The following is a 25,795-nucleotide window of genomic DNA, read 5'->3' as shown; positions in this document are numbered from 1 at the left end:
TTTCTGGAATGAGGCTGAACGCACATTAATTCCTATAACAGCCTCCTAGCTCACCTCCCTGCATCAAATTTCTCCTCATTCCAATGCGTCCTGAATAATCCTTGTGGAGAATGCTTTCCCAGGGTCCCTTTCCTGATGAAGAAACTCAAAATATTAGCTATCTTACTAACAAAAGTCGAAGCTCAAACAAGACCTCAAGACCTTCCACAACCTGCTATCACCCCAGCCATGCTTGTATCCCACCTGTCATCACCTACTCTGGATTCCATGAAATTTGGACTCAGGATCTCTGGGGGTGGGGCCAAGGAAGCTGCAGCCTGGATGAATCTTGCACTAAGATTTGAAAGCCTATTGGTATGAGAGGGTCTTTCATAATAAATTTTCCCTCCTTCCCAGGTTCCACCTCCCAACACTTTCCCAGAAAGATGTTAAGCTCTAAACATACCAAATTATCTGTGGATTCCATCTTGTTCCCTCTTGACTCCCTGCCTCTTCTCTCTCACTGGAACATCATTCTCCTCCCACGCAGCCTCCACAGACCCTAATTATGGATCTGACCCAGATGTGGAAAAACAGATAAGCTTCAAATACACAAGGAAGGGGGAAGGAGGGACAATGAAATATTGGATTGGCTAAAAACGTCCTTTGGTTTGTAAGTAAAAATAAAAGACACAGCAGAGCTCCTTCACCTGCCAGCTTGCATCTCTTACAAGTGTCCTATACTAATAAATCTACTTCTTGCCTATCAAAAAGTAAATAAAAATAAAAGACATTTTTCATTTTCACCAAGAACTTTACTGAACAATGCATTCAACTCTTTTGTTCCACTACTTTCTGCCATTTTTCAGGAAACTTCACAATTCCATCTTCCCAAAACTTTTTATCTTTTTGAGCAAAGAACTGTTCCAGACGCAATGTCTGGTGAATATGGCAGATGAATTGGAACATCCCAGCCAAGTTGTAACAGTTTTTGCCTAGTCATCAAAGAAACACAAGGTTTTGCATTACCTTGATGGAAGATTATGCGTTTTCTATTGACTAATTCTAGACCCTTTTCGACGAGTGCTGCTTTCAGTTGGTCTAACTGGAAGCAGTACTTGTTGGAATTAATCGTTTGGTTTTCCAGAAGGAACTCATAATAGAGGACTTCCTTCCAATACCACCATATATACAACACCACCCTCTTTGGACAAAGACCAGCCACAGGTGTGACTGGTGGTAGTTCATTTCATTTGCCCCATGATCTCTTCCATTTCACATTATTGTACAGTATCCACATTTCATTGCCCATCACAATTTGTTTTAAAAACAGAATGTTTTCATTACGTTTCAGTAGAGAATCGCATTTGGAAATATGGACAAGAAGGTTTTTTGCGCTTAACTTATGCGGAACCCAAACATCAAAGAGATTAACATAACCAAGCAGCTGCAAATGATTTTCAACACTTGATTTTGATATTTTAAGTATGTCGGCTATCTCCCATGTGGTATAACACGGACTGTTCTCAATGAATGTCTCAATTTGATCACTGTCAACTTCAACTAGTCTATCCAACAGTGGAGCAACATACAGTGAGAAATCTCCAGCAAGAAACTTCACAAACTACTTTTGACACGTTCGATCAGTCACAGCACCTTCTCCATACACTGCACAAACCTTTTTTTGTGTTTCAGTTGCATTTTTACCTTTCTTGAAACAATAAAGTATAATATGCCAAAAGTGTTGTTTTTCTTCCATCTTCAATATTAAAATGGCTACATAAAAATTAATTTTGATAAGGTTTTTTTAAATGCATGCAGAAATGACAACTGTCACAATACAATCTAACAAAATTGTTTCAAATGAAGTTAAAGACAACTAAGCTACCAGAGCCATCTTATGGGAAAAAGCGAACGAATCTTTCGGCCAAGCCAATACATAAAAGTATAGAACAGGGGAACTATAGACAGAGCCAAAAAGAAGCAAGGGAACAAACTGCTGGACTGGGACCCAAATACAAATGACATTAAAAAAAAAAAAAATTTAACCAGTTGGCCTTTGCTAAGAAGCTGAAAAACAATTTCTCTAAGCCCAAACTTACTCTCAGGGAGTCTTTAGGGCAGGATGTGCTCACAAGTTCATAAACAAAAGACTGCAGGAAGCAGTAAGAGCGATGCTTAAGGGAGGTGGATAGAAGCCTGTGAGGAGGCCTTAGATGCCAGATATGCCTCAAAGGAGCTATTGCAAAATAGCAAACATGCATAAAATCTGTGATTATTAGGATGCACACAATATTTTAGCGGTACCAGAGTCTTAAAATTTAACAGGAAAAAAAAAAAGTAGAGGAAAAAGCTCCACTTAAAAAAAAAAAATTTAATAGGAGAAAGTAAAGGCCAGAAAACCTGCAGAAATTGTGTTCAGCTGTCAAGTTCTCTACCAGAATTTAGGCTCTCTGAGGAAAAACCCTGTATTTCATACACATTTCTTGACTCACTATAATGAGTGTATTTCTATTTTAGCCCTTAAGCACTGGTTATGAGTTTCCTACTTTTCAAAAAACTATACTTCTTAGCTTACAATGTCCTATCTCTCCATCTTTCAGGAACATTCTCAACCACACTTTTTCTCCAAAGAGCTAGATAAGTATTTTAGACTTTGCAGTCAAATGTTGTAGTACAAAAGCACACAGATAATATGTAAACAAATAAATGTGACTGTGTTTCAACAAAACTTTATTTGTGGACACTGAAACTGAAATTTCATATTTCCATATGTCACAACTTTTTCTTTTGAATTTTTTCAATTACTTAAAAATATAAAAACCATCTTACCTGACAGGCCATGCAAACACAGTGGCAGCCTGTCTTTGGCCAGCTACAGCTGCAAACTCCTGCTTACACCCACTTAAAGGTTCAATAGTACAACCCTTCCATTATTCTTCATTTCTACAGCACTACAATTAACTTTATTTGCAAGTCTTTTTGCTAAGCCCCAATTGTGTGATGGCCTCTAGGTAATGAACAATAAAGCATTCTTCTGCCCTAAACCCATTCCGTTTCACCCACATTTGCACTTTGGAAAAATTTAAAACAACTTGCTTATCTAGTTTCTGATTTAAAACACTGAAGGAAGGAAAAGGGGATATTAAGTAATTATGTAAAGGGAACAAAGAACAATGACAACTCTTATATTGATGTCAAGTGTTAAAAAAGAGTCCATTATGATGAATCTCAATTTTCAGTCCTAATTTCTCTCCCCCAGTTTCAAAAATTAAAATCTAAAGTATAGCTTTTGAGTTTGCTAATGAGATATTCTAAACTCATTCTCACATTTTAAAGAAATGCACAAGACCAGACTAAAGAAACAATATGACCAAGTATACTGCAACAAATGAGAAAATACTATATATAAAGGAAAAGACATTCCACTGTTTAACAATGAGAAGTTACAATGGAGAATAAGGTAAAAGATATCTGAAACACGGTATCTCTTGAAAGACAAAAACTTTTCTCACATTCATTTACACATATTTATTTTATGCATGAAGAAATTAATGTGTTTGGAATACAAAGTCGGGCAAGAAACAAGTGTCTGAAACAGAAGTGATCTGTGACCACATGGGCCTAAGTTCTCTATCTGCTCTGGACAATAACACAGCCACCAGCTGCATGTGACTACTGCCACTTTCATTAACTAATGTTAAACAAACTTAAAAATTCAGTTTCTCAGTCGAACTAGCCACACTTCAAGTGCTCAAGAGCTTGCTTGTGGCTACCATACTGGACAAGACAGAGAACATCTCCACCGTCACCCATGGCACCAAGTTCTGTGGGACAGCATTGGTTTACAATATGTTATATACCTCCCTGTCTCCGCTGACTGAAACATAAAAATGAAACTTAACTTCCCCCTTTCTTCAAAAGGAAAGTGTAAAATGTTTACCACCTGCCATCTACCACATGGGAAGTACCATGTTCAGTCTTTCTGCAAAAGTATTTACTGTTTTAAAAGCTGAAAAAAAACTTCCTAGATTAACTCATACAACAAAATAATAATGTTGAATGCTTTTATCAGGGGTCTAAAAATTTTACAACATTCTGGAAATGAGTCTTTCATCAATAACTATTTCAACCTCCTTATTAGCTTTAAACCACTCTCAACTGTACCGTTAATATTCTCAACTACAGTATCTCATCCTGTAAAGTGAAGAATTCGCAGTATCACTCTCATTATCACAAAATTCTCTTTCAAATGGAAAACAACTCCTCACTGTCAACTCTGCCCAGTGCCTGGAATACAGAAAGCACTCAAATAATTATCGCAGGTCAAGGAACTCTATGTCTCTCTGGTATTGACAAAAACAACACAAAAGCCAGACTCCATTCCAAAACTACAGGTATTCGAGTAGCTTTAAGGTTTTTGTTGTTGTTTTTTTGTTTGTTTTTTTAATTGGAGTATGGTCAATTTACAATGCTGTGTTAGTTTCTACTATACAGCAAAGTGAATCATTTATACATATATATCCACTCTTTTTTAGATTCTTTTCCCACATAAGTCATTAGAGTACTAAGTACAGTTCACTGTGCTATACAGTAGGTCCTTATTAATTACTTATTTTGTATCTAGTAGTGAGTATATGTCAATCCCAATCTCCCAATTTATCCCTCCCTCCCCTCTCCCCTCTGGTAACCTTAAGCTTGTTTTCTACATCTGTGGTTATTTCTGTTTTGTAAATAAGTTCATGTGTACCATTTTTTTTTAGATTCCACATAAAAGCGATTTCATATATTTGTCTTTCTCTCTCTGACTTACTTCACTTAGTATGATCATCTCTATGTCCATCCATGCTGCTGCAAATGGCATTATTTCATTCTTTTTTTTATGGCTGAATAGTATTCCATTGTATATACGTACCACATCTTCTTTATCCATTCTTTCGTCAATAGGCATTTAGGTTGCTTCCATGTCTTGGCTATTGTAGACAGTGCTGCAATGAACAACAGGGTACATGTACCTTTTTGAATTATGGTCTTCTCCAGATATATGTCCAAGGGTGGGATTGCTGGATCACATGGCAATTCGATTTTTAGTTTTTTAAGGAACCTCCATACTGTTCTCCACAGTGATTATACCAATTAAGCAGCTGTAAGTCTCTGCTGCTCCTTACTTTTTATGGCATTTTGTTAACTGTAGGATTTAAATGGCACCACACATTTGTGGACACAAGTTTTCTGGTTCCTGAAAATCAAGGACTTATTAAAAAAGTGAAAACGCTACAAGGGGACAGAAGGTATTGCACACCATCCCAGAACTATTAAATTAATGTAAAATTTTTAGTTACTTAGCTATGAAATAGACTAGCTTTTAAATAAATATGTATAAATACAATGGAATATTATTCAGACTTAAGAAGGAAATCTTGTCATATGCTACAACACCGGATGAACCTTGAGAACATCATGATAAGTGAAATAAGCCACTCACAAAAAAGACAAATATTGCAAGATTCCATTTACATGAAGTAGCTAAACCTGTCAAACTCTTAGAAACCAAAAGTAAATGGTGATTGGTAAGAGTAGGGTGAGGAGGAGTTGCTTTTTAATAAGTACAGAATTTCAGTTTTCTAAGATGAAAAAGTTCTAGAATTGTGTTACACAATGTGCTATAGTTATTAACACTACTGGACTATACACATAAAATGGTTAAGATGATAAATTTTTTATGTTGTGGTTTTTTACCACAATAAAAACTGAACATGTATAAACTACAGTTAACCCCTGAACAACACAAGAGTTAGGGGTGCAGACCTCTCCATGTCTTGGCTATTATAAATACAGAGTGCTACTACAAACACTGAAGTGAATGTATCTTTTTGAATTAAGTTTTCATCTTTTCTGGACATATATCCAGGAGTGGGACTGCCAGATCATATGGTAGCTCTATTTTCAGTTTTTTAAGGAACCTCCATACTGTTTTCCTTAACGGCTATACCAATTTACATTCCCACCAACTGTGCAGGTGGATTCTCTTTTCTCCACACCCTCTCCAGCATTTATTATCTGTACACTTTTTGATGATAGCCACTCTGACTGGTGTGAGTGATATATCATTGTGATTTAGATTTTCATTTCTCTAATAATTAGCGACACTGAGCATCCTTTTATGTGCCTACTGGCCATCTGTAATGCCTTCTTTGGGGAAATGTCTATTTAGGTCTTCTGCCCATTTTTTGATTAGGTGTTTTTTTTGTTTTTGTTTTTTGGATATTGAGTTGTATGAGCTGTCCGTATATTCTGGTTACAACATTTGCAAATATTTTCCCCCATTCTGTAGGTTACCTTTTTGTTTTGTTGATGATTTCCTCTGCTGTGCAAAAGCTTTTACATTTGATAAGGTCCCATTTGTTTATTAATACTTTCATTTATTTTGCCTTGGGAGACTGACCTAAGAAACCACTGCTATGATTTATGTCAGAGAATGTTTTGCCTATGTTCTCTTCTGGGAGTTTTATGGTGTCATGTCCTATATTTAGCCCTTTAAACCATTCTGAGTTTATTTTTGTATATGAAGTGAGGGAGTGTTCTAATTTCACTGATTTACATGTAGCTGTCCAGCTTTCCCAACACCACTGGTTGAAGAGACTGCTTTTCTCCATTGTATATTCTTGCCTCCTTTGTCCAAGATTAACTGACCACAGCAGTGTAGGTGGGTTTATTTCCGAGTTCTCTATTCTGTTCCACTGATCTACAGTTGTCTGTTTTTGTGCCAATACCACACTGTTTTGATTATTGTAGCTTTGGAGTGGAGTCTGAGGTCTAGAAGGATTATGCTTTCAGCTTTGATCTTTTCCCTCATTATTGTTTTGGCAATTCTGGGTCTTCTGTGGTTCCATACAAATTTTAGGATTATTTGTTCTCATTCTGTGAAAAACGTCATGGGTAATTTGATAGGGATTATATTAAATCTAACGATTGCTTTGGGTAGTGTGGCCATTTTAACAATACTAATTCTTCCAATGCAAGAGCATAAGATATCTTTCCATTTCTTTGAATCATCTTCATTTTCCTTTATCAATGATTTATAGCTTTCAACATATAGGTCTTTCATCTCCTTGGTTAAGTTTATTCCTAGGTTTTGGGGGTTTTTTTTGTTTTTTTTTTTATGTCATTTTAAACAAGTTTTTTAACTTTCTCTTTCTGATATTTCATTGTTAGTATACAGAAACAACAGATTTCTGTGTATTAATCTTGTATCCTGCTATCTTGTTCAATTCATTAGTTTTAATTTTTTTGTGGAGACTTTAGGGCTCTCTATATAGACTTTAGGGTTCTCTATATAGACTTTAGGGTTCTCTAACTGTCACTTGCAAATAGTGACACACACTTCCCTTCCAGTTTGGATACCTTCTTTTTCTTGTCTGACTGCTGTGGCTAGTACTTCCAATATGATGTTAAAAAGAAGTGGTGAGAGTGGGCATCCTTGTCTTGTTCCCAAATTTAGCAGAAAGACTTTCAGCTTTTCACCCCAACCATATTTCTTATGCATGACAGAAGACTGGCTCTACAGCGAATCTGATGTGAATTTTTCTAAAGAGAATTTAAAACAAAAGGCTATGTATTAAATTATTTAAAATCATCTCCAAAGAGATAACCATAATATTTTGCTGCTATTGAAACTTTCTCTTAACTATTATATAAAATAAGCAAAGACCTTCACAAAGATATTTTACTACAAATATACTTTAATAATACTCTATGTACATAGTGTCCATGTATATTTTTCTACTGTAGCAAACAACAGTGCAATAAATCTTGTCTGTCATTTTAAAAATTAAAAAATTAAATGGTTTTCACAACGGCACCTAGTAAAAAAAAATGTTCAATAAAATTCCAGTTTCTAATGATTACAGTTTCAATTTGGGATAATGAAAAAGTTCTGGGGGACTTCCCTGGTGGCACAGTGGTTAAGAATCCACCTGTCAAAACAGGGGTCACAGGTGTGATTTCTGGTCTGGGAAGATCCACATGCATGGAGCAACTAAGCCTGTGCACCACAACCACTGAGTCTGCACACCACAACTACTGAAGACCTAGAGTCCATGCTCCTCAACGAGAAGCCACCACAATGAGAAGCTCGCGCATCGCAACAAAGAGTATTCCCCACTCAACACAACTAGAGAAAAGCTTGCACACAGCAATGACAACCCAATGCAGCCAAAACAATTAACTTAAAAAAAAAGTTCTGGAGCTGGATGGTGGTGATGATTGCACAACAATGTGAATGTACTTAATGCCACTGAACTGTATGTACAATTAAAAATGGTTAAAATGGTTTATGATACATATATATTTTATCATAATAACAATCTCACGTTTCAATTAAAAGAGGTTATATGTATGTCATTTGCAATTGTTTATGAACCACTATTAAGAAAAGTCATATGTGATAATTTGCACAATTAATCCTCACCTACCACTAACAACATCTCAAAGGTCTCAGTTATTCATGAAATATACAATTACATCACAACTGGAAACTTCCCTTGAAAAAAGAAAGTTTAGAAAACCAAAGCAGTTTTCAAATTGGTCTATACAAATGACATATACTAATATTAAGGAGACTGTAATTACCTGGCAAACTTATTTCATAAGTCACTATGTGGTACAGAATTGTTTGAAATATTTTCTAACCAGATTAGTACAACCAAGTGATATATATATATATATTTTTTTTAAGTTGAGAATTATGGTATTTTTTTTTTCTTTTTAACGTTTAATTTTTTATTTGGTTGTGCCAGGTCTTTCGTGGCACGCAGGCTCCTTAGTTATGGCATGCATGTGGGATCTAGTTCCCTGACCAGGAATTGAACCCAAGCCCCCTACATTGGGAACACGGAGTCTTAACCACTATGCCACCCGGGAAATCCCTCAGGTGATATATTTTTTAAAAGTTTTATTTAAAGAAATATACTTGAGCTTGCCAAAAACATATGAAGTAACACGTGAAAGGTGGTGTAATAGCAGCATTAAACTATAATCATACTTTACTACCCTATATAATCAGGGATTCTTCATAAATATCCATGTGAAAGTCCTAGGGCCAAGCACTGGCTAAAGTGAAGAAAGAGATAACAGAACAGACACAAGTAGTAAGAGAAGAGTCTTAAAGTCATTATTTATTAACACCTGGCTTAATACATGCAGGCATCATGCTAAATATGTCACACGGATTCTCATTTAATGCCCACAGTAACCCCATGAGATACTTTCACTAATCCCGTTTCACAAATGAGGAAACTGAGGCACCGATGGGTTAAACAACATGCTCAAGACTAGTCACTAAGCAACAGGACTGGGACAAGAAGCCCACACCACTTTGAAGTGCACAGAGCCCATCAAAGCTGCTGTCTACTCGCTATAACCTTTAGGACACACTGTGCAGCAGAGTGCAGTGTTACGACCCCTGTTTTCCTAAAGAGGACAGACATTCAGGGAAGATAAACCACATCCTCAGCAGACTCCGCAGCAAGCAACAAACTGGCTGGAACCCAAGTCTTTGGACTCCTCACCCAGGGCCTTTCCTCTTCAGCGTACCTGACGTGGTAGTTTTAAAAATATGTTCACAAATTATTTAATATGACTCTCTCCAAAGGGCTAAACCTAACGCTCCCCTCAGTAACTCACTTTTTTTTTCTGATAGCTATTATTTACTTTTAACTATGTTCCAATTTCAAGTACCTCACTTCTAACAAATAAAATGTGGCAGAAGTGACAGGTGTGAGACATTCAAAGGTAGGTGTGAGACTTGCCAGAGGAGGTCATAAAAAGCACTGCAGTGGTCCTCCTTGTTCTCTCTGCTCCTCACTCCAGATGAAGCCAGCTGACATGGTGTGAGGACACTCAAGGAGAGGTCCACACGGCGAGGAAGTAAGGCCTCCCGCCAACAGCCATGTAAGCGAGCCAGCTTGCAAGCGGCTCCTCCAGCCCCAGCCAAGGCTTCAAATGACTGAAACCGGAGCCAGAATCTCCCAGCTATGCCGCTTTTGAATTCCTAACCCGCAGCAACTACGTGGCGATAGATGCTTGTTGTATTAAGGCACCATGGTTTGCTGGGGGGTTTTTTCAGCTTTAAGTATAACTGACAAATAAAACTAATATATTTAATGTGCACATCCTGGTAATGAAGCCACTATGTTTTAAGGCAACTTGTTACAAAGTAATAAATAATACAACCAGGAAGGAAAACAAGTATCTCACATGTGACCAACACCTTGCCATCAAAACTAACAATGAAAACTCAACTATACTTCAAATTTTTAAAAAACTAACAGTGATGAGTCTAGACTCAGCAAGTCACCTGTCAAAAGAAGCTGTGTGACCTGGACTAAGTAGCAATTTCTCAGACTCAGTTTTGCCATCTTTACTATAATTTCTTTAATTATTTTTAAAACCTCCCCATTTTATAATAATCTTTCCATTACCTTGACTCTTAGAATCATTCTGAGAATTAAAGGGAAGAATGTGTCCAGTACTTGGCATGGTACCAACATATTCACTGTTCCTAATCTTATTTCTTTAATCTGCCCTTTACTAGCAGCTTCCCGTAGACATTTTTAAAATTTCCAAAGCACCTCCATTACTCAATAGCCTTTTTCACTGGTCTTCATTTACTTCACTTACTTCCCTGCTATATCTAAAACTCATCTAAAACTGTCCCCTCCTTTGGCTCCCCGAGAATGAACTAATAATAACAGGTTTTCTTCTGGTCCCTGCTACTGCTGCTGCTCCCCCTCTGGCCCCTTCAAAATGTAGGTTATCCTCAAAGCTCTCTCCTTGGTCCTCTCCTCTTCATTCTCACAGCCTCCATGATGACTTTTCCAGATGCTCTCTGACTCAGAAACATATCACAGCCTCTACCTCTCATCTGAGTCAGAGATCCCAATTTCCCCAGCTCAAAAGCCCCACATGAATGTCTCATAAATACCTCAAACTCAACAAAATCTGAATTTTTTGCATCTCCCCTTACTCCTTACTTTTTTTCCCCTTCTTCCCATGTCCAGCCCTGCTTCTCCTCTTGTGTTCGTTAACAGACCAAAATCTGTGAAGTCAGAAAATGAGACATCCATAGTCTTATTAAAATCTTCCCTCTTCTGCTTTCAACAAATGCATGAGGCACTGTGCTGCATACCAGGGATACGTGGCAAGCTGGACACACCACCCCCCAGGAGCTCACAGTCTAGCATGCTTCCAATCAACTGCAGAGTCCTAAGATTCCACCTGTGCAGACTCTTGTATCCATCCCCTCCTTTCCATTCCTACCACAACCACTCCTCCTCTTGCACCTGGACCACCACGATAAAGTACTAACGTTTCTCTCTTCAGTCTCTGACCCCACCTCCACCCATCCTTCACATAGCTGCCCATTCTCTTTCTCAAGCATGTGATCATGCTATTCAGCTTCTCAAAAATCTGCAATGGTTCCCACTGCCTACATCAAAAGTCAGAATTCCCTCACGTTACCTTGATGGCACTTCATGATTTTTCCACTCAAATCACCTTTTGCATCCTGCTATACACTCCACGGGTATGCTGACACTTCAGGCATTTCATTCTTTTCCTGACACTGGCGCCTGTTTACCAGCTATTCCCTCAGAATGTCATGGCCTCTATGAACATTCCCTTGTGTAGTCATCCAAGTTAACTGACCCTTCCCTGATTTTACACAGCACAATGCCTGTACCTTTATCTGCTATTAACCCCTTCCACTTTCTGTCACTGTTAGCTGCTTACTTGCCTGTCTCTCTGGATAGGTCATAAATCCCTGGCTGCCACTAATTAACTTGGCAATCTTGATAAGTCATTGCATTATCTAAGGTTCAATTTTCTCATCAATAAAATGAAGGGTTAGATTAACTAATTGCTAAGTAACTCCGAACTCCGAAGTTCCATAAGGATGAGTCTTATTATCTTTGAAAAAGGCAAAACAGCACAGCTGTAAGCCTGCACTTGGTAGTCAGACCGGTGGGTCCTGAATCCCACCTCTACAACCTACCAGCTCTCAACAATGGGCCTGCTGCTTAACATTTCTGTGCCTCAGTTTCTCATCTGTAAAACAGAGAATAATTAGAATTCTTTCAGTTTTTAATTTTTTTTTTAATAACCACACTGGTCAGGTATAATTCACAAATCACATAATTCAACCATTTAAAATATACAACTCACAAAGGGAGTCCAACTCGAGGATGGAAGATGCCTTAGAGGACTGGGGCAGGGAGGGTGGGGGGGAATCGAGGGGGGGGCGTCAAGGAAGGGAGGGAATATGGGGATATGTGTATAAAAACAGTTGATTGAACCTGGTGTACCCCCCAAAAAAATAAAATAAAATAATAATAAAAAAAAAAAAATAATAAAAAAATAAAATAAAATATACAACTCAGTGACTTCTGGTATATTTACAGAATTGTACAACCACCACCACAATCAATTTTAGAATATTTTCATCACCCCAAAAAGAAACTCATATCTATCAACAATCAACCCCCCTTCCACCCAGCCGTAGGCAAACCACTGCTTTACTTTCCATCTCTATGGATTTGTCTATTCTAGATATTTCATATCAATGGAATGATATAATAGGTGGTCGTTTATGACTGGCTTCTTTCATTTAGCAAAATGTTTTCAAGGTAAGCCTATATTGTAGTAACAGGACTTCATTCATTTTATTGCTAAATACTATTCCATTGTGTAGGTATGCTACATTTTGTTTACCCATTCATCAGCTGATGGACATTCAGTTGTTTCCACCTGCCCATTATAAATAATGCTGTTCTTTCAGTTTTTAGCAATAGAATGCAACTCAACCTGGTTTAAGCAAACAACTGTAAGTTCAGCAAGCAGCTGCTGCTTCAAGTACAGGTTTAAACATCATCATCAGGACTTTTTCTCCATGTCTTGGCTAGGCTCTGTTTTCTGCTCTTTTTTGGGATCTGCCTGGTGACAAAATGGCTTCAAATATTCCACTTCACATCCTCTCACAGTCATGCCAATAGAAGAAAGCAAAAGCCCTGGGGCTGGTCCTGGGTGGGCTGTCTCCCTGTGGCCTCGTGCCTAAGAGTGTAAAGCACTAACTGAAATAGGCTGTGATCTACCCTTGGAAATGGGGAAGGGGCCCAAAGGATGTGAACCAAAAACAGATAAGAGATAATGCCCACACAAAATTTGAGGCCTCTTTCTAGGAGGATAAATGGATTCTGAACAGCTGAAAATTTTTAAAGCCCAATTTTTAAGAAAAAATAAATAAGTAAATTTTAAATAATAAAAACCCAATTTTAAGGTTGTGGTGAAAATTAAGCATAATAAATGCATATTAAGCATTTAGGAGAATGCTTAACACACAGTAAGTACTTAATAAATGTTCGCTACTATATTAGCTATTATCTGTATTAGATGAACCACATGAAATTTGATGGAATTTGACATTTAAGAAGAAAAAAAATTTTCATATAGCCCATATACACTCCACTTAAAATTAAGTCATGTTCAGCCTGCTCTTCCATAATGAAATGTAAGACTGCATCTGTATCAAACAGAAAGAATGAGGCTTATTTTCAAAATTTTTTAAACTTCAGAGGAATTTCTCTGGTCTTGTGGAAAATATGAGAGGCAAAGTAGGCGAAAGGGAAGTCTCTGAGACCGGTAGTCTGCAAAGCATTTCCTACCCTAACAACAATACGTCCTGTGGTTCAGGCCTGACAGCCACCTCAATCCTTTATTAGCCAACGTTCTCAACTCAGTCTATTAAGAATTCTTTTCACGGGAAAGCATCGCTTTGATTTCTTAACATAAACTAACAGGAAACCAGAATTCTTTTTAACAAAAAGTTATTTTTCAATCTTGCCCAAAACACATTTTTCTCATAAAACAGGGGATACCAAATGTTTATTTCCCTCTTGGACTCAGTCTAAACATGATTAAAAAATAAAAAAATTTTAAGACTAATACCAGGATCACCCATTCCTTTTATCATGTGTCTTAGTCTCCTCCCTGTCCCCTTGGTCTAGATTCAAATTACAGACCTAGACAGAGATCACCTGCTATGAAGAATGAATATCTCCTTCATGATTTCTAGGGCTTAGTTGCTCCGTGGCATGTGGGATCTTCCTGGAGCTGGGATCGAACCCGTGACCTCTGCATTGTCAGGCGGATTCTTAACCACTGCGCCACCTAGGAAGCCCCTTCACGATTTCTAGATCTGAGGGTAATTTTGTTGCTCTACTTCACTGTGAGGACCTATGCTTAGACAACATATCTCCTATCAATAACTTATAGGAGTTATTATTGAGAAAAATAAAGATTTAAGCTGGTCAAAATAAAGACATGTTCATGTTTAGATGCTTAAAAAAATTTTATAATTCCACACCTTTCCTTTTTGCCTATTATAAAAGTTCCCAAAATACAACTGAAACACCATAAAATAAATAGCTGCCACTTACTGTTTATTCTGTACCACACAGATACATATTTCTTTATTTAATCCTTACATTTATTCTCTGAGAGGTATTATCTCTACTTTAAGAAGAAAAAATTAAGACAGAAAAATTAAATAATTTATCTAACACCACTGAGAAAAGCGATGCCTTCAAAACTTGAACCCTTGTCAGCTGCCTCTGACAGCAATATCAGCCTCAGCAAAGAACATTCAAAGATTAGCCAGATGCTAGGAAAAGGGGAAACTATCACTTCTCGGCTAAGTTGGGGAAGTGAGACAGCCTTTGCCTACACCAAGTAACAGGGTTCAACCTTTAAGAGTAAAATTTCACAGCCTAGGATCCTCTGAAAGATAAACGTATCCTTGAGTGTCCCTTAACTTGATTGCAAAGACACTGCAGGTAGTGTGCATCCTTGGAGCCGAGTGGAAGAGAAGAACAGTTCTGCAATTACTATTATACCTACAGCGTGCTGGTTACTACATAAGGATGTGGAAAGCCTCAGCCTTGCAGTTACTGAAAAACAAAACCAAGTTCTTAAAACTAAGATAGAAAACATACTTACACCTATTTTTTTAACTGTCTTGCTGTACACTAAAATTTCCTACGTAAAACAACTTCTATCCCACTCCTACCATATATGCGCATGATAAAACAGTCCAGGGCCATATGACATGTTTAGAGTAGTCTCCATTCAGAGAAAAAGAATATATATTTTCACCTTTCTTTTACTGACAGTAAAGGGAGGAATTTTAAAATAAAGTTCTTAGGAATCCCCTGGCAGTCCAGTGATTAGGATTCCATACTTCCAATGTAGGGGGCCTGGGTTCAATCCCTGGTTGGAGAACTAAGATCCCATGTGCCATGGGGAGCAGCCAAAAAATTAAAATTAAATTAAAAAATTACACACACACACACACACAACTTCAGAATGACCTCTGGCTACCACTAAATTGCCCTCTTCCCACTTCCTGGACAAATCCTGAGTTTCCCTACTGACTTCTCTCAGCCAGTCCCAGTCAGCCCCCCTAACATAAGTGCCTTAAGTGCTTTGAAACCCCGTGCATTCATGTGTAATCTGCTTTAATAGATTGGGAAAGTCGATTTAATTCCTGCCTCTAAGAAGGTATGAAACAATGGAACTTTGGATAACAAAATGTTCATCACCTTCTGTGGTGATAAAACGTTCAGATGACCCCACAGTTGAAATGCTGCCATAGCACTTAACAAGAAAAAACCAAACAACAAAAACAAACAAAAAAACAAAAAACAAAAAAAATTCTTGCAAAATCTCTCTTTAGAGGCTAAAAACTTTACCTTCTATATTAGTTCCACAATGGCTTGCTTTCTGCAGACTACATGGACAGGCCCCCTGTCCATGATAATTTCAAAAGCCAGTGAATCAGAATCCAGGAGTCTAAATCAGCACTCTACAGCTGGCTCAGGAACTAAAAGATAAGTGACCTTAATCAAGTAACTTCTTCTTCAGTCCCCCTCACTGCTCCTTCACTGAAATTTCTCCACTGAAGGAGAAAAGGAGAAATAAAGGCCTGAAGAATTTTAAGCTCTGTTCCAAGAAGCTGCCTTGGGAAGCACTACAGCGGATGAGAGAAAGGCCAGGTGGTTGAGACCAAGCCCTCACCTGCCAATTCTTTCAGAATAGAGCCACTTTTTCCACTTTTCATATAATAGAGTTCTATGTAAAATTTTATTTAAAAAGCATTTTGTGGTGGGAATGTAAATTGATACAGCCATTATGGAGAACAGTATGGAAGTTCCTTAAAAAACTAAAAATGGAATTACCATATGACCCAGCAATCCTACTATTGGGCAGATACCCAGAGAAAACCATAATTTAAAAAGACACATGCACCCCAATGTTCACTGCAGCACTATTTACAACAGCCAGATCATGGAAGCAACTTAAATGTCCATCAACAGATGAACAGATAAAGATGTGGTACATATATACAATGGAATATTATTCAGCCATAAAAAAAAGGAATGAAATTGGGTCATTTGTAGAGACATGGATGGACCTAGAGACTGTCATACAGACTGACGTGAGTCAGAAAGAGAAAAACAAATATTGTATATTAACGCATATATGCAGAATCTAGAAAAATGGTGTAGATCAACCAGTTTGTGAGGCAGAAATGGAGACACAGATATAGAGAACAAACATGCACACCAAGGGGGGAAAGCCGGGGGTGGGGGAGGAGGGATGAATTGGGAGATTGGGATTGCCATATATACATTACTAATAAGAAAAAAAATCAAATTGTACACTTTAAATATATGCAGCTTATTGTATGTCAATTATATCTCAGTAAAATTCTTTTAAAAAATTTTTAAAAAATAAAAATCATTCTGCAGGTATTCCCTGGTGGTTCAGTGGTTAGGACTCTGCACTTTCACTGTAGGTTCACTCCCTGGTCAGGGAACACCGATTCCACAGGCCACGTGGGCAAAAAAAAGCATTCTGCTGATACAAAGTAAGAGTGAAGAACACTTGTCCAGATGCTCTCTAAAGTCCTGGCTGCTTCACTGCATTCTCAGATCCACAGCCTTATGCAATAGAATTCAGGTGTGAAAGACAGTTAATTTTACATCAATGCTACAATTAACGTTCAGTTACATCCTATTTTAGGATAAAACACAACACGCCCCCCGCCCCCCAAAACTTTCAAAGGGACATTCTAGAAATAAAAATAATCAATAGGGGACTTCCCTGGTGGTCCAGTGGTTAAGAATCTGCCTTCAAACGCAGGGGACGTGGGTTCGATCCCTGGTCGGGGAACTAAGGTCCCACACGCCACAGGGCAACTAAGCCCACGCATGTCGCAACTACTGAGCCGGCATGCTCTGGAGCCCGCAAAGTACAAAGAAGATCCCACATGCAGCAACTAAGACCCGATGCAGCCAAATAAATAAATATTTTTTAAATAATAATAATAATAAATAGGATAAGATTCTCTATGTAAGTGGTAGCAATGGCTGACTGACAACAGAAAACAGTAGCAGCAAGCTGCGTTCCTTGGATGCCAGAAGCAACAACAGCAGCTGATGACTAAAGGAAGCACCCAGGCACAGGAGTTCTAAGAGCCAGGCATTGCTTCTCAGTGGATTGTCTGTCTTATCTCTTCCACATCTCAAACTTCTGTTTTCTAGGTTGAAGTCTGTCTTTACTCCTCCCACCCTGCCTAGTTCACACAATGATCTAGGGGCACATCTACTATACTGAGGTACTACTACAGGGGACACAGCACCCACACTCTATGCTCAGCTAAGGTAAGTCTTGTGTGTCACAACCAAGCTTAAAGCAATGAACAATCTCATTCAGATGTTCCCTCTCATCTCTATCCTTTTAGGCTCTACCTTCTAAGCCCCTAACTTCAGAATTATAATGCCTAAAAATATTTACATTAAGAATATGTCCAGGGACTTCCCTGGTGGTGCAGTGGTTAAGAATCCGCCTGCCAATGCAGGGGATTTGAGCCCTAGTCCAGGAAGATCCCACATGCCACTGACCAACTAACTGAGCCTGTGCTCTACAGCCCGCGAGCCACAAACACTGAGCCCGCATGCCCGAACTACTGAAGCCTGCATGCCAAGAGCCTGTGCTCTGCAACAAGAGAAGCCACCGCAATAAGGAGCCCGCACACGGCAACAAAGAGTAGCCCCAGCCCTCGTGCAGCGATGAAGCCCCAACACAGCCAAAAAAAAAAAAAAAAAAAAGAATATGTCCAAGAAATCGCAGAAATAAATGCACTCTGGAATTGATAGATCAACTATCAATTTTAAACTTATTAGCAAAGCAGTCTGACTACAAAGATAGTCAATGTGCAACTGAATTCAAATATCAGGTACAAAACATTATATTTTGTAGATTTATCCAATAAGGCTAAGAACTCTGCATAAAGTATCATATATGCCCAAGTATAAACCATGGTCTTTTCTCAAAAATTATCCCTCAAAAAGTAACTTCCTTAGATTCTAGTCCTTACAAAGCCTTTATAATGATAGATTGCTCTCTCAACAAAAGGCAAAAAAAAAAAAAAAACCCTCAAAAAAGTAGTTGCCTTAGATTCTAGTCCTCATAAGGCCTTTATAATGATAAATTGCTCTCTCAACATAAGGCAAAAAGAAAAAATCTTCAAGAGGAAATGAACAATCAGGATTACAGTAATGCTAAGCTTGATGGCAGAGGTAATAGAATGATCATTCCTAGAGGAGCCTGACTCAGAGGAGTGCTGGTCAGATCTGGAAGAGAGGGGAGGAGGGATGAAACACTTGGCACTGACTGATGACTGATGGGGGAACTGTCTGATAATCAACACTAATGTGGGACACTTAGAGACATCAACCCAATAAAATCAATTTAAAAAGAGGCAAATAATTTCAACACATTTTTGAAATTATTCCTCCTCATTAATGCCGTACACAAGCCTTTTTAAAAATTGCCTTAAAAAGCAAGTCAACTGGGCTTCCTAGGTGGCGCAGTGGTTAAGAATCCGCCTGCCAATGCGGAGGTCACAGGTTCGATCCCAGCTCCAGGAAGATCCCACATGCCGCAGAGCAACTAAGCCAGTGTGCCAAAAAAAAAAAAAAAAATGCAAAAAAAAAAAGCAAGTCAACTGCTAAATTGTGGTAACAAATGTAATTCAAAAAAAAAATGAATGAAAAAAAAAGGTCTCAGTGTTTTGCAAACAGTTTGTTATACTTGGATAAAATATCCAGTGACAGTATTACATATGGATTCAAGAATGATGCATCTCAGTTTGGACTGAAATAAATACCATGTGCTCTCTCTGTAGTATCTTCACAGCTTTTCCATAAATTTAAATTGTTCTAAAAAAATAATGTTTTTGAAGAGATCAGATTTGTATTTACCAGAGACGAGGGACAGGGAGAGGATGAATTGGAAGAATATGGTCAAAGGCACAAATTTCTGGTTATAAGTACTAGGGACGTAACGTACAACATTATGACTGTAGTTCATACTGCTGTATGGTATGTAGGAACGTTGTTAAGAGAGTCGATCCTAAGAGTTCTCATCACAAAAAAATTTTGTTATTTTTCTTTTTCTTTTATCTATATGGCATGATGGAAGTTAACTAAACCTACTGTGGTAATCATTTCACAATGATGTAAATCAAACCATCATGTTGTATGCCTTAAAGCTACACAGAGATTTATGCCAATTATTTCTCAATAAAGCTAAGGAAAAAAGTTTTTCAAAATATGTATCACATGCTCTGGAAAACAATTCATTCAAAAAGAATTTTTCAACTTGTTTTTAAAAAAACTTTTTTAGGGACTTCCCTGGTGGTGCAGTGGTTAAGAATATCTGCCAATGCAGGGGATGCGGGTTCAAGGCCGGATCCAGGAAGATTCCACATGCCGCGGAGCTACTAAACCTGTGCACCACAACTACGGAAGCCTGCGTGCCCTAGAGCCCATGCTCGGCAACAAGAGAAGCCACTGCAACATGAAGCCCAAGCACCGCAACAGAGAGTAGTCCCTGCTCTCCACAACTAGAGACAGCCCGCTTGCAGCAACAAAGACCCAAGGCAGGGACTTCCTAGGTGGCGCAGTGGTAAAGAATCCACCTGCCAATGCAGGGGACACGGGTTTGATTCCTGCCCCAGGAAGATACCACATGCAGCGGAGCAACTAAGCCCAGTGCGCCACAACTATTGAGCCTGTGCTCTAGAGCCCGTGAGCCACAACTATTGAGCCCATGTGCCACAACTACTGAAGCCCACGTGCCTAGAGCCCGTGCTCTGCAATGAGAGACCACCTCAATAATGAGAAGCCCCGCACACCACAATGAAGAGTGGCCCCTACTCGCCACAACTAGAGAAAACCCGTGTGCGGCAATGAAGACTGAACGCAGCCAATTAAATAAATAAATAAATAAAATTAAACAAAAAAGACCCAAGGCAGCCAATAAATAAATAAATATTTTTTAAGCTTTTTTTTTTTTTTTTAATTGGCTGTGCTGGGTCTTCGTTGCCACACACAGGCTTTCTCTAGTTGCAGTGCGGGGGCTACTCTTCATTGTGGTGCACAGGCTCCTCATTGTAGTGGCTTCTCTTGTTGTGGAGCACAGGCCCTAGGTGCATGGGCTTCAATAGTTGCGGCACATGGGCTCAGTAGTTGTGGCCCACGGGCTCTAGAGCACAGGCTCAATAGTTGTGGCGCACGGGCTTAGTTGCTCCGCTGCATGTGGAATCTTTGCAGGGCAGGGCTCGAACCCGTGTCCCCTGCATTGGCAGGCGGATTCTTTACCACTGCGCCATCTAGAAGTCCAGCTTTTTTATTTTTATACACAGACAAAACAGAGAAGACAGCAGTGAATCCCCATAACTAATTACTCAGATTCTGCAATTTCAAGATTTTTATAACTTTTTTTCAGCTTTATTAGGGTACACAACTGACAAAATTGTATACATTCAAAGTGTCCAACATAATTCGACGTATCTTTGCGAAACGATTACCACAATCAGATTAACACATCCATCACCTCACCCAGTTACCTCATACAGTTACCATTTTTGTGAGTCAAAAAGCATTTCTAATGAAGTCACTGATGTTGCAAATGTGAAATATGTGAATAAAACGGCTTCATGAAATGAGTGGTAATGAGGTATTTCTAAATTAATGTATAATTTTATTTGTGAACTTACATGTATTTGTAATTAAGAAATTAAGCATCATAAGTAAACATTTGACTACTCCATCTATACCTCTAAAATTTATATTTTCAAGTTGTATAAAATTTTAAACTTCTCATTGGGGTATTAGGGGATTTATAACCAAGGCTGTCTTATATTCAGGTACATAAAGTTTCTTGTAATACAAACTCAATCTGAAATGTTCCCTTGGAGACATACACAACAAAATAGAGCACCCCCACCCAAAGAAAGAAATAAAAAAATACTAGTTAATAGCTATCCACACGAATTACTCTACCACCACCAGGAGTCTAGATCAGGCTTTAACCTTTAACCCTGGCTGATAGTGCTCCTGAAATCAATGCAGGGTACAACCTTAAAAACCTGGCAAATGCAGGTAATAACTTTTTTTTTTCTATTTTTGAAAACAGAACACAAGATTTGGTGGTAAAAATCTGGAGGCCTGTTAGACCTTTGATACAAACACAGAGCAAGGAAAAAAACCTCTTTAATCCTTAGTCATCAATACAAAAAATACTTTAGCTACCTGGACCAGATGATGAGACAATGACAGGAAAATTCTTTACAAATTGCCAGGTTTAAAAAAAAGAAAAAGAGGGAGGGAGGGAGGGAAGAAATACTAACCCCTGAAATATAAAGGCTGTCACTGATGAACTAAATTAACAAATCTAATAAACTCTTCTCAACTCTTAGTCTCCCTAAACTTCCCTGTCCCATTTATTAATATTTACCCTCATTAAACTGATTTTTAGCTTGCTTTTTCTTATTTTGTCCAACGGCATTCTCCAAGTTTCAGGCCCCAGCCCTCTTCTCTCCGCCCTATTCTCTTCAGTAAGCTGATCTTGCTGTCCTAATTGTCCTCTTAGGTGTTTCTAAGTCCCAGCCTCCCACCTGTATACCAACTCCCCATAACATACCTCCCTTTGGTTATCTGTCACTTCAAATACAGTGCGCTTAAAACAAAATCTCTTTCCCATCTCCAAACAACTTCTTCCAACTTTCTCAGTCTTCATTAAGTATAACATTTTCAGTGAAACTTTGTCATTATTTTACTGCTTTCCTCTTATGTCCCATAATTAGCTACTTCTAGCCCTGCTGACTCTTCTTTAAGAGCTTTCCAAAATTGGGAGTCTTAAAAAGGTTCACTGTCTTTGACTTAATACTTCCATTTCTAAGATTCCACATAATTAAGAAAATCTGAAATGCAAAGATATTCACTGAAATACTGTAATGCCTGAAACAGTAAACATTTTTCCAGCAATAAATATTTAAACAAATTAAGCAGTTAAGTAAATTAGAATATTACTCAGTCATTAATAACTAGTTACGAGAAAACAAAATTTTAACTTAACTCTTTTTTTAAGATTTTATTTATTTAGTTAGTTAGTTATTGGTTGTGCCACCCGTCGTGTGGAATCTTAGTTCCTGAACCAGGGATGCTTCCTGCATTGGAAGCACTAAGACTTAACCACTGGACCACCAGGGAAGTCCCGGTCATGAGAAAATCTTAAGGACATTAAGAATGTTTATGACAAAATGTTAAATAAAGAAAGCAGGATACAGAATCATACATGAGATGATTAAGTAACAAAAAACACAGGGATGAAAAAAAAAGACTAGAAGGAAAAATACCAAAATATTAACAAAGTCCCATTTGTGAGTATCTTGCTGTAGGGTGAAAATGTGAGTCATTTTGGGGTTTTTTTTTTTGTTTTTTGGCCACGCCACGAGGGATGGAATCTGGGCCCTGGCAATGAAAGTGCCGAGTCCTAACCCCTGGACCACCAGGGAATTCCCTTTGTTTTCTTCTTTATACATTTTTATAGTTTCCAGATATGGTACACAATATTCTTAAAATCAGAAAAAAAGTAAAATTTTTTAAGAACTTTTATTGAGATACAGTTAACATACAATAAGCTGCATATATTTAGAGTGTACAATTTGGTTTTTTTTTTTCTTATTAGTAATGTATATATGGCAATCCCAATCTCCCAATTCATTCCCCCCAACCCTCCCCACTTTCCCCACTTGGTGTCCATATGTTTGTTCTCTACATCTGTGTCTCCATTTCTGCCTTGCAAACTGGTTGATTTGTACCATTTTTCTATATTCCACATATATGTGTTAATATACGATATTTGCTTTTCTCTTTCTGACTCACTTCACTCTGTATGACAGTCTCTAGGTCCATCCATGTCTCTACAAAAGTCCCAGTTTCATTTATTTTTATAGCTGAGTAATATTCCATTGTATATATGTACCACATCTAAAAAAAGTAATTTTTTAAATGTGTTTCCAATTCAAGACTTGTCAGGTCTCCCTAAATTAATCCTCAAAGTCAATATTATTTTAAACTAAATAGCAAAAATAAACTGGAGGAGGAACTTAGAAATATAACCTTAATAATATGCAAGAATAGCCAAAAAAAATTCTGAAAACAAGAGTGACAAGGTGTATGTGGGAGATGAGATGTGGGAGAGTCCTTACCCTACCAAAACCTGAAACGTACTCAGAACTACAGTAATTAAAACAACAGTAAACTAAAGTCAGAACAGAGAAGTCAACAACCTCAAATCTCATACATGGAGAGACGCAACAGAGTTGGGAGGATCGGACAAATCATTTAGAAAAATATAAGACAACAATAACCAAAGCCTAATAACCACAGCCAATTTTTATTGCACACTTACCACAGGTCCACAACCTTGAGGCCAGATGTCTCCCCTTTTGAGTTTTTTAGGTTTTTCCAAAGACAATATGGTACCGTGCCTATATCATGTACTATGTAAGATTCCAGCAAGGTCTAGGAGCAATGTTTTTAAAACATGCATCCTACAGCCTTCCTTTTCTCAGAGGAAGAAGACATCCTCCTTCTGTACAAAACAAACCTGTGCTCTGATCCCATCCCCTCCTGTCAACTCAGGGCTTTTGCTCAAATGCCCCTTCTTGTCAGAATTTTTTCCCTTTCTAATAGTTCCTTGCCATTGGCTTACATTTGGGAGAGGAAAAAACACTTCTCAAGAACCACTTCTTCTCCTTTACACAAAGAAAGCTTTTTTAACTAATAATCTTTTAAAATAATCTAAAAAAAGAGTACATTGTCATCCCACTCACTCACAGGGCAGCAGGTTCCCTGTGTTCAAAAGTGCTGTGCAGACTGCTCCAGCTGTAGGCTCTAATAATTTCCTAATTTCCTAACTGACAAAGTCAAAGAGCACAATTAGGGTGCATCTCACTTGAACTATTTTGCAGATTGTGTTCTGTTGACCACTTCCTTCTTGAAATACCCTTGGTTTCTGTGAATCAACTTTCTCCTGGTTCGCCTATCCCTCTGGCTCCTGTTTTACCCTACCTGTGGCTTTCTTCTCTTCACATTCAACACCTTCAGCCAGCTGCTGCCAACAACCATACCCAACAATTCCCATTTGCATTCCTAACCAGAGCTCTTCCTGGCACTCTAGCGGTAAACACTGACCAATATCTCTAACTGGAAGTGAACCACACACCTCTAACTGCATAACAAAAACCATCATTCGCTTTCCCCAAAGCTGCTGTACATTCACTATCTTGAGGGATGGCAACACCATTCACAAATGTAGCTAATTCAGAAACCTGGGATTCATCCTAGACCCCTCCCACTCTCCTCTAACATTAAATTGGACACTAAATCCAGTGAATTCTACCCCCTTAATACCCACCAGTCTCCTGAAGCCACCTGCAATGGCCTCCTAATGGATCTCCTGCCTCTAAGCCATTGTCAACACAGCAGCCAGAGTAACTTTTCTAAACATCTCAATCTGTACCCACAGCAATGAGCCCCACTCAATGTTCACGGCACCCTGCACCCCAGCCTTAGCTGCCTGCTTGACATTCCAAGAATACAAGCATGCCACTTACACCTCCACATGTTAACACCAACTGCAGCACTGCTTCTGCTTGGAAGGCCCTCACCCTGCCCCCTCCTATTTACTTGGCAAATTATTATTTGCTCTTCAAGATCCAGTTTAACAACTCTGAATCTACTAAAAACTAGTGAACTGTACACTGTAAGCAGATGAACTGTATGGTATGTAAATTATATCTCAACTCATTTTCTGTAAGGAAAAAAAACTTACTATTCAATTTTTTAAAAATGGTCAAAAGACAAAACAGGCACAAAACAGAAAATTTGAATGACCACTGAACATGAAAAGATGTTCAAAACCATCACTCAAGCAAATGCAAATTAAAATCACAATGAGGTATCAGTACATAACCAGAATAGCTAAAATTAAAAAGAACGACATGATCAAGTATTACAGAGACTCGGAACAATCAAAACATCATACACTGCAGGTGACAGTGTAAAGCAGTTCAATCAAAACTACTTTCATAACAAAACAATAACAAAAAACAGTATAACTGGTACCTGCAATAACACGGACAAATCTCACAAGATACCATGCTAAGTGAAAGAAGCCAGACACAAGAGTACATACCATATGATTCCATTTATATGAAGTTCAAGAACAGGCAAAACTAATCAGTAATGACACATACCAGCAAAGCGGTGACCTCTGGGTGGCAGGGTATAAACTGGGGAGAGGTTTGAGGAACCACACAGAGTATTAGAAGGGTCTGTATCTTAAT

General features: G+C 38.3%; 1 protein-coding gene across 16 annotated transcripts in view; it reads right to left on the bottom strand.

Moving 5' to 3' along the window:
• Positions 1–25,795, bottom strand: part of SRPK2 (SRSF protein kinase 2) — a 257,349-nt gene that overhangs the window by 197,036 nt on the left and 34,518 nt on the right. The window lies entirely within an intron of this gene.

Source organism: Hippopotamus amphibius, chromosome 4, assembly GCF_030028045.1.
Source record: "Hippopotamus amphibius kiboko isolate mHipAmp2 chromosome 4, mHipAmp2.hap2, whole genome shotgun sequence".
Taxonomy (NCBI): domain Eukaryota; kingdom Metazoa; phylum Chordata; class Mammalia; order Artiodactyla; family Hippopotamidae; genus Hippopotamus; species Hippopotamus amphibius.
The sequence above is the reverse complement of the archived record's forward strand: the minus strand, read 5'-3'. Positions and strand labels throughout refer to the sequence as shown.